This window comes from Zootoca vivipara, chromosome 3, assembly GCF_965207765.1.
Source record: "Zootoca vivipara chromosome 3, rZooViv2.hap1.1, whole genome shotgun sequence".
In the NCBI taxonomy this organism is placed as follows: Eukaryota; Metazoa; Chordata; class Lepidosauria; order Squamata; family Lacertidae; genus Zootoca; species Zootoca vivipara.
Window position 1 is genome coordinate 43,161,598 of NC_142586.1, and position 10,656 is coordinate 43,172,253.

A 10,656-nucleotide genomic window follows, 5' to 3' on the forward strand; every position below is an offset into this window, starting at 1 on the left:
GCAAGCTGCTATGATAGGAATATTCAGTCTCAGAAGTGATCCCTGAGCTATGTGCACAATTAAGACAGTACTGGGACACTTACTGGTGGGAAATGTTTGAAAATTGCTGCAGCTGTTTTTGGCTTGAATTTAAGTCCATAGAAAAGAGTTTTCCAGTGTCATTATGTTGTGATGATACTGCAGACTTTTATTGGCGCACAAATATTTTAAGGTCAGAGATCTAAGCAAACATTTCAGTTCATATTTCTAAATTGATGAATACAAATGCTTTTGATTACTTCATGTTTTAACAATAAACATAAAAGCATGATTATCAAGACGTCACAGCACAAAAGAAGGCTGCAGAGTGAATCACGAATGCTGACAGAACCTTTCACCTGTTGGGAAAGTGAAAGAAGAGAAAGCAAGACAGCAACTAGAAGGTTGTCAGTGTCTTCGGAGTTGTCAGTGTTCATTATCTTCCGAAGGGGTTGTGCATAGAGTTTGGGAGCTGATGACAGATGTGGTGCTCCCTGTTCTCCACACTTCCAGAAGGGATGAGCAGTAGCAGCCAATGAGGTGAGGCAGCTTACCTGAATAGCTCTAGGGCAGAGCAGTGGGAAGATAGGGGCTAGCAGAGCCAAGCCAGCACTTCCACCAGCACACCTGCACAGCCCTAACCTTGCTCCATCCCTGCCCCAGCACTAGCCAAGTAACCTGCAGCAACACTGGTGTTTGGATGCAAATCTGTGACACTACCCCACCACACTGGCCACTATTGTCAGTGAGCAGAAACCTGGATATAATGGTGGTTTATTTTGATAGGCAACGGCAGTAGAACATTTTAATTTATTTTGATCACATTTATAAATGCTCCACATTGTGGGGACTGTTGGCACATAGGACATTGAATATTAGGCGATGGCTACTTGCAGAATACTATTGCTCCTAAGATACATTGATCTACCTATATATAGCAAGTCCAATCCATGTGTTTCTTAATGTGTTTGGGGAGAAGCACCCATCCTTCTGTTTCAAAGGATTTTACATTGTCTCAGTACTTTGTAGCTTAAATCTATTCCTGTCCTTTTATGAATGTATGAATCAAGGGTTTCGTTAACACTAAATCAATGCAATAAAAAAGAACAGCCTTTTAGGCACTGCAAGTAGACACTTCCCCTAAGAGAAGGACTAAGCTGTTTGCTTAGATGTATTTTATTAAAGAGGTAAAAACTGTAGGTATTAGAACTTGAGTCCCTGGTGTGGTGCAGATACACCCCCCCCCCGGTGCTCAGCAAGGCCCCCTGCCCATCATTTTGTACAATAGGTTTTTTGGTTGGGGGGGGGCTCCTGTTCTTGTAAGTTTCATCTACTTTGAGAGAAAACACAGGATGTTATAGCTGTTCTTAAACTTCCCATTATAGTGAATGGGGCACACAAAGCTCAATTTTATATAAAGTTGCTCAGAAGTCAGATTGAACACAGAGCAACAAATCACTTTTTTTAAAAAAATGCACAACTACAAGGTGATACAAGTTGAATCTTGGGGCATGAGCACAGCCCTGGTATATTGTGTTGCCCAGGACAGTTTATTAGATTTCCAAATATGCCTTTAAAATAAAAGTTGGGGAGCCTTGTGTTAGAATATAGTGTAACATAGATAACATTCAACAGCTCAATACATGACCGGAAAATAATAAAGTGTGCTTTTAAATGAGTGCTGCTTGGATATTATAGTGGTGCAACAGTGAAGACTTGCACATCTTTTAAATCCAATTTAAAAAAGGTTTTACAACCGGTGGGTCCCAGAGACTGATGCAGTTGAATTCGAACCTGCACCAATCTACAAAACTAAAATGTCTTTGTGCACAAAAGTTGTGCTCGGAACTCTAAGGCTCACATTTCAGTATGTGATACGTTTACTAGCCAGTAGAATTCAAAATGAAGCATTACCTTTCTCATATTTCTCAGCAAAAAAAAAAAGTGTGTGTGTGAGAGAGAGAGTTTTGGGGGCAAACATTTGGAATTCATTTTCTGTCAAGCCCTATTTGATGTTTGCTCATCAACAAGATTAGCAATCGTATGAGAGGGAGAGCTAGCTTCAAATCCCTCTATCGTGTCCTTGCCTTTTACCATGTATGCATTTGAGAGCATGTCTTCAGAGGACACACCCTCTACACACATGGATTCTCCCCATGATGAGAGGAGATCTGGGTTCCACATTGCAGGAGAACCCTACATACTGTATGTAGAACATGCACCTTTCTACAGTGTATCAAGGCATAGCCAGCAGGGACTTTTTAAACGAGTATTGGGAGCACCCAAATAGGGCTACAGTGTTTGTACAACTATGCATTGTGATAACTCTATCTGTGATTCAAAATTCTTTCCCCCTGTATTTGTTTTATTTCCATCCCTACCCAGTCTAGCAACTTATGTAAATATGTCCTTAGTGCTTTATTCTTATGCGACCTCTGGGCAATAAGGATAATGAATAATGGATAATCTTTAAGTGATAGATATTGTACAAATGAACCTTTGTTATCTGAAATATAACGTGGGGTTGCAATGAAACTCTGTGTCAGTTAATCGTATGTAAATTGTGCTCATTTTTGTCTGAACTTTGGACTTTCAAAATGATTTGCATGTTCCCCAGAGCATTTAGGCAAATGGTTCTATAATGCATCGAACTTTTTCCATTTTCTTTGTTTGAGAAGATGGTAATTGTTTACCCAATATCTAAATGATAAGACATGGCTGCAGCAGCTTCCCCATTTATTTCAATGGAGCAAACAGATCTAGGTGTTCTTTTCTGAATGAGGAAGCATTCTGTTCATTAGAGCTCTGTTTGTATGCTACAGCAGTAGTTCCCAAACTTGTTTTCCCACAGAAGACTTAAAAGTTGCAGATTGTCTTAGCAGACTACTTAATGATTTTTCTATCTGTCGCTGGGGGTCTACGGACCACAGTTTGGGAATTCCTCACTACAGGAAGCATGGAACTCTTATCAGGACAGTAGCTTCAAAGGTTTGGAAAATGTAACATTTAAGAACAAAAAGCTATTAAAGTAGAGCGAGATGCTGACACCTTTATTTCCAAGTGAAACTTTGATACTTCCCCTACACACACACACACACACATTTGTATCATCTATGGTATTACCACTGTTTTTTTAAAAAAAGCTCTATTGCGGGGAAACTGTAAATCTCCGCCGTTCACCAGCATTAACATTGTTACACTACAAGAGAAAACCAATAATATGCATGACTGTGAAATCTTAACCTTCGTTATCTAAAAGGAAAATCCTGGCTTGGATTCAGAAGTAGCTACTGTGAGCTGAATGGCATTTCTGCTCACATAAGGGAGATCCCTGATTTATGTAGACTCCCTGCTCCTTGCGCTGTGGCCTGTGCCATATTCCACAGCATTCACAAACCTCAAAATTGGCTTTCAGTGGTGCTGGAAGCTGGAGTGAGGAGGTTGGAGTGGAAAAGCCCTTTCCTAAGAGTGAAACATTGTTCTCAGTCCTTAGGACAAATTTTCTTTGAATGTGTATGTGTGTAATCAAATATACAGGCAATGTTTGTATGTTTTATGTGTTTTGTTTTGCTTTTTTTGAAAGCAATATGCTGCAAAGCAAACTGAAGGTTGCATTATCAAAACTGTGTTATTTTGTGTTGGGGAAATGAATCCAAAAGACCATACCATGTCGAAGTAACTTAGAACCTGAGCTCTTTTCTTTTGAGTTGTATTGGCATTGTATTGTCTTCAATGGCAACTGATTCTGTCTTGTACTGAAGAACATATATTTGAATTGATAAACTAGATGTTTATCCTTTTGCTTGCTCAAAATGTAAAAGTAGGTTTGAAACTGTATAATTACCTACAGGCTCTACCTTTCTGGTGCATAGCATAAAATCAAAACAAATAGCAAGAACCTAAGAGCAGATATCACAGGTTGAACAAATCCCCCTCCCCCTGCAAGCCCCTGCAAGCCCCCTAAATCTGCTACAGAGGGTTGGGGGAACCCTCCAGAGCAGATTTGTGGGGCACAAGGCTGATGAGAGGAATTGAAGCCTGCTTGTGATGTCACTCTAGTTCTCTGAAGACCAGCAAAAACTGGCCCAGCAAAAACTTCAGTCATAAGTTATGATGGACAAGGTCACACATGTTACAATTATGATAACTGCAACACTCTGTTGATTGCTGGAGTGTGTGAAACTACGGCAGACCAATCTTAACTATGAAGGATGCTGGCATCTAAGGCAATTTTTGAAGTGTGTTGACAATTTCCTGACACAACTTCTACCTTTTCTTCCTTATCTAGATCCAGTGCCTGCTGTGACATAATTTCACTTTGTAATTAGAAGCACGGCTGGCCCAAAATAACTGCAAATGTCCTCCCCATCCATAGGTGTATAGTACCCATCTTGGCAGTTGACATGAGAACAAAAATCCCACAGAGCACCCCTCCTAGGGAGCAAATAATGCTATAATTATTATTATTATCATATGCGGGAGGAATTCAATTGCATGCTCTTTTGATCATTCTTGTCAGTGGAAACATTTTGGCTTGCCAGATGAAACAATCCACCTCTTCACTCAGCATGCTCTTCTAGGAACTCACAGGTGTGTTAGCAATGATGTATGAGCAAGAGAGGGGAAGAGATGTATAGTTGTGGTAGCTGCAGTTCTCCTGAAAAATCTAGTTTAGTCCCAAGAAACTATTCTAAAAAGATTTGTTTTTAAGGTTTGGGGGTTCTTCATTTGGGGTTCTTCATTTACATGGTAGGGCTGACCCTGTTCTATATGTGAGGCTCCTGCTTCACTTCCATCTACCTTTCTCATCTGCCAGTTGCATTTTATTGGAATACTTTCTAGTATATTCACCTTTCTTCTTTCCTCTCATCCATTCAGGTTTTCATCCAAGAAATAAACCACAAATCCATAAACTACAATTGTAAAATGATATCATGTTATGGGGATATAGAGCACTAGGTATTTATTTCAATCAAAACCCTATTCTGAGGTAGGATCTGTTGTATTATGAGCAGCTAAAACAAGCTAGGATGAAACCATGCTTTGATATCCTAGGTCGTTATATCTGAACCAGGTATTCACTGGGGTACCACGGTATGCCATCATCTTAACTCAATTACACATTTTTAAATCATTATTTTTCCTGTTTTGGAAAATCAACAACGTATATCATCTCAACATTTCCAATACTGTATATTCAGTTCTACCTTCACTGTATTGCAATGCATATATGAGTTTTAAACAACTTATAACCAGCACTTTTCTTCTACTGCTTTATTGATGGAAACCTCCTTTCCCACCAATATTGGGCTATTAAAACACTGCTATCCATTAAGAGATGTTAAATCAGTTGTCCTAAGCACAACTCTTCGAAATATACTTGCTACTATACAACCACAGTGCCAACAGGTAGCAGATATATTTGAATACATTTATTTTAGCCTCTATGGAGCCAAATGCCATGGAGTTAAATGCCATTATATAAACACGTTTTCAGTTAGACAAAATGCAGTATGACATTTTCATTCCTTTTGTCCATAAATACCACAAAATGTTATCCATTATATTCCTATTCTTGTTTCATCCTGAGTAATTCTTCTTTTAAACTTCTACTTTCTATCAGTATCGGATATACTGTAGATAACATGCCTTTATTTATACTCATCATTTATCTTCTTAAATTCTGTTTCTTTCCTCAAGCACTTCTCCATTAATTTATCTAGTGTTTCAATCAAAATAAGAGAATCATTCCTTTTTCATTTTCCTAACAAAATCTTCATACGACTTAATTTTTCCTTCTTTGAATATGTGCTTTCAAGAGGACTACTTTCCCCATACAACCTTTAAACCTGTAATCCTAAATTGCCTTTAAGTGGTGCAGCCAGTACTGAATACTCTCATGCAAACTGGGACAATTTTAAAGCATGACTTTACACCATATGTGTTCCTATTGAAATAATTCCTCAGGGAAACAGCCTCCTTAAAGCTATCATAGATTCTTTTCATTATGTTATATGAAATTCATTGGGAGCTTGTGTCCCTTTATTCTTTTTTCTACAGCTAACACAAAGTACCATTTGTGTGCAGTCATGGAGAGGTGGTCAGCATAGTGATGTAACAAAGCTATACAAAGCCTTTTGTTTTTTGGCTGATAATCAGTTGAAACCAAATTGGTTTTGATAGCTGTTTAATGTGAACTATAAATATATAACTTCAGTCTTTAGTGGCTAGAGATCTGATTGCAAACTGTTCATTCACTGAGGGCAATCAGAAGGGCCATACACTTCTTTGGGATGCACGGATATAAGTGAGCAGATCAGAATCACTTACATTATAGTGTTAATTGAAACATATCAGAATCACTATTGCACATGCAAAAAAAATGCATTTAAATAGGGGATATATATGATTCACACTGAGCTTTCCTACTTTCAACAAAGTATCCCGTTGTTGGAAGCCTATAAACTAGGGTCTGAAAAGCTACCCATTGTCTTCTGCTCATGGAGATTTTTCACTTCCCCTTTACACCACGTTTTGTCTCTCACTTACCGTAAAAAGTCTTCTCGCAAGTCCATGCACATTGGTCTTTTTATATCACAGCCATAATTTTTCATCCTGGAGTAACACAGTGTAGTAAGAATGAATAGCGAACGCATGAGCTTTCCTAAGGATGTTATTAGCAGCACTGGCAATCTTTAAAGTTCAGAGGTTTAAGTAGTTTTAGTCAGTGAAATAATTCACTATGCATTAGATGTACGCAAAGGATTTTGACAGTGACTGAGCCAATATTAGTATTGGTGTAATTCTGCTACTGAAATGAGAGGGACTTAAAAGTTCTTAATTTCTGGTTGATCATGCTTCATGTGATTAATTCTACAAGTTAAACCTCCAACTTACTTTTCTAGACAATAAAAGAAAAAAAATGATCAATTTTTTATCCTAGGGAGGCAAATGAATGCAAATGTCAGGAGCACTTACAAATGGGTGAAGGCAACACCTTTAGTAAACCCATTGGAAAATCCATCAAGCCTTCAATAGCAAGTGGGGGGAAGGACTTTGTTTGTTCTTCTCTGACGTCTATTGCAGAAGAAATTGCTGGGCCATTCCAACATTTCTAACCAGAAAGACAATATGGAAACGTTACATCCTTTCACACATTTTAAATATTTCAAGGGCCAATTAATGGATGTTCTCTGTGACAACTGCTGTAAACCTATGCATATTTACCTGGAACTTACTGAACTTGGCAGGATTCACTTTTTAGTAAACATGCATAGGTTTGTGCTGTTAGTCTTAATGTGCAAACTTGTTTCCAGTGAATGAGCACAAAGGTTAAAAATGGGGAAAATATTTGTTATATAGGACTTCTTATCTCTTGTATTAATGCACTGTAATTTTGCACTACTTTGTAAAAAACTTTAAAAATCTAAAACATGCCAAATGTACAGTATGTAAAATATTTTGCTGACTTTATCTAATTATCTTGTTTTTCTGAGTGTTAATGTGATGTATAATTAACTATTTTGACTCAAGCAACAATGACCACACCCAACACACCAATGGATTGTTTTAATTTTTATATTGGCTACTTTCATAAATCACTTTTTCTACTTATTTTTGTATTTTTCCATGTCTGTGAAATATAAAACCCTTAGCTAATATTGATGTAGAATAGCAGGTTGCTAGAGAATATCTTAAGATACAGATCACCAATTGAAACTGTGAGCCAAGATGCTTTTGAATTACGCAATCACTAGCTTGCCAAATTACTTGAAATGTCTTACGAAATGAAAAAGGGTGCTATTAGTCTTGCTGTTCTTTCATTCTGATAGTGAATAATGTTGACATTTAATAAATATGTGTTGGTTAAATTATCAATAACTGATTATCCGGTGGAAGCTGGAACCGAGCTGAATACAATAGCGAGCAGTCTTGTTTGCTGCACCCATACCTCTTCAAATTGCATACTATCAAAAGCAATGATTGAACTCCTCATGGTATTGTCAAGAGGGAAAAGGCCGCTGTATCATGTGCAAGCTGAAGAACTTACCCAGTCATGACAATGTAATATCCTGGTTGCTGGGAAATGAAAGAGGGTATGGTTTATTCACCCACAGAGAGTGAAGCAGCTCCCACATCACATGGGTAAAGGTAAAGGTAAAGGGACCCCTGACCATTAGGTCCAGTCGTGACCGACTCTGGGGTTGTGGCGCTCATATCGCGTTATTGGCCGAGGGAGTCGGCGTACAGCTTCCAGGTCATGTGGCCAGCATGACAAAGCCATTTCTGGCGAACCAGAGCAGCGCACGGAAACGCCATTTACCTTCCCACTGTAGCGGTACCTATTTATCTACTTGCACTTTTACGTGCTTTCTAACTGCTAGGTTGGCAGGAGCTGGGACCGAGCAACGGGAGCTCACCCCGTCAAAGGGATTCGAACCGCCGACCTTCTGATCGGCAAGCCCTAGGCTCTGTGGTTTAACCCACAGCACCACACGTGTCCCCTATGAGTTGGTAAAACAGGATTTTAGGTAAGCAAGTACTTTCAGTATTAACACCCAAATTCAGAGGGAGTTCAGAAGCATGGTTCCGTTATCTGGTTGGGTGAACTACTCTAGCCTTGCAGAAAGGGGTTGTTCCCTTTTTGTATTTCCTCTCACGCCCAGCAATTCAGAAGCCAAGTTTTCATTTACTTGCATAATAATATTAAAGCAGAACTCCTTTGTTATTCCAGACACTTGCGCCATTGTGTTTATCATATCATTTATTGTACATAAATAGAACGAAATATCCAACTGTGATATAAACTGCAGTGGGAAATTATAGCTCACTTCTAAAATATACATTTTAAGAAGCCATGAAAGGACAAACGGCCTTGTTAAAAAAATGTGTATACTTTTATATTAATTACAAGTTGAAGGTTTCCTCTTTGTGATCCCAAGTGTAACCTCAAATAAAGCCAGGTTTCCTGTTGCTTGGATTACCATTTTGCCACCTTAATATGTGGAAGTATAAATATGTGGGTGCATTTCCCCTCCTCTTTTATGTTGTGAATTTCTGTGTGCCTGATTATCTGTGGTTCTGTTTATGAATACATATTACATGTGGCAGTCTGCAAAACTCCCTTTTGTGGAATGCCAGGGAACTGTAATAAAGACTTCAATAATGTGTGGAATTTTACTTTCCACAAGTTTTCAAGCACTTCATTGATTTTTTAAAAGATTAGCACAGAAATTCTCCCCAAAAGATGATAAACACTGGATATGTAAATAGGTATCAATATGTGTATAAAGTTGTTGTAATAGGTATATTTAAAATAAAAGACACAATTTAAAAGTACTTTTTCCTTTGTGTTTGATTTAGAGATTTCTGCCTGTGATTCTGATCCAAATCTCACTTGATTTGAAATAAAGATTGCTTTTTGTCCAGTATTTTCAGTGGAAATGTTCTATATTATGATCTGATTAGCGCTATGATTTATCTATTTCATTGCAGCAGCCATTTTGATTCCCAAAATTCACCTTTTTAAAAAGTTGTCTGCTTATACTGTCAGAGCTCTGATTGTCCAGTCTACCAAAGTGATTTTGCCTCTCCTAAGTAGAATCCAAATAGAAAACAGCAGTGTGGGTGAAACATTTTTTAATTCCCTTGTGCCGTTTTGGGCCAGCCCTATCCATAACTATAGGGTCATTTAAAGGATAGGGCAACTATATATCTGATGAAGACAGGCTTAGAACAAATCACCTTGGTTCTCTATTTCAGCCTAATTCACTTTCTCCCCAATAAACAAGTCCCAAATGCAACTTATATACCCCTCAACTGTCCCAATTTAAGTGATACATCCCATTTCGGGAAGTCATGTTCTCACATGAGTCACCTGGCTCCCACAAAATCATGGCCCCAAAAGACATACATTTTGGGGTGCTATGCTCTTATGTGAGTCACCTGGTTCCCATGGGATCACGGCCCCAAACGACGTGGGTCCCAATTTTCCTCTGGGGCATGTCGGAGAATATGAACTCAAGCTGTGCTCTCTTTATCCCATCCCCTTCTGGATTCTACTGAGGCGGAAAGCCTTCGTCTTGAGAGTCAGTACCTGAAGCCAGTCTGTCATGCCAGCCAGATCTTGAGATCTGGAATGAGGTGGGGACTCAAACATAAATTAATTTGGTCAGAGCGCATTATTCTTTCAACCTCTTCTTCCTAAATGACTGTAAGCTGAAAAATTCAGGCCGTCATCAAAAGTCAGCCTCCTCTGCCAAATTATCTTTTGCGCTGCATGTAAGGAGATGTTCTTATCTGCTATTTGTTTGATACGAAAAGGCATCCTCTTACCCATGTGCTTTGAAAGCAATATCACTTAACATTATTACTCAGAGCCTCTTAGAAAAATGGTAAAAACAACCTTAATCTTTGAGGAGATATTCTATTCCCACTGCAGCTTTGCTAGCTATAAAGATGAAAAGAGTGTTCATAAGAACATGTGATCTAGACACAGAAAAACCAGTGGGGGGGGGGGGTATTCCTAAAGTCCAAATAGGCTAGGGGTGGGAAACCTCAGGAGCACTGGACAAATATAGCATTCCAGCCCTCAGGACACTCCCCAGACCAGCCTTTGCCACTTGGTGGGAAACATCA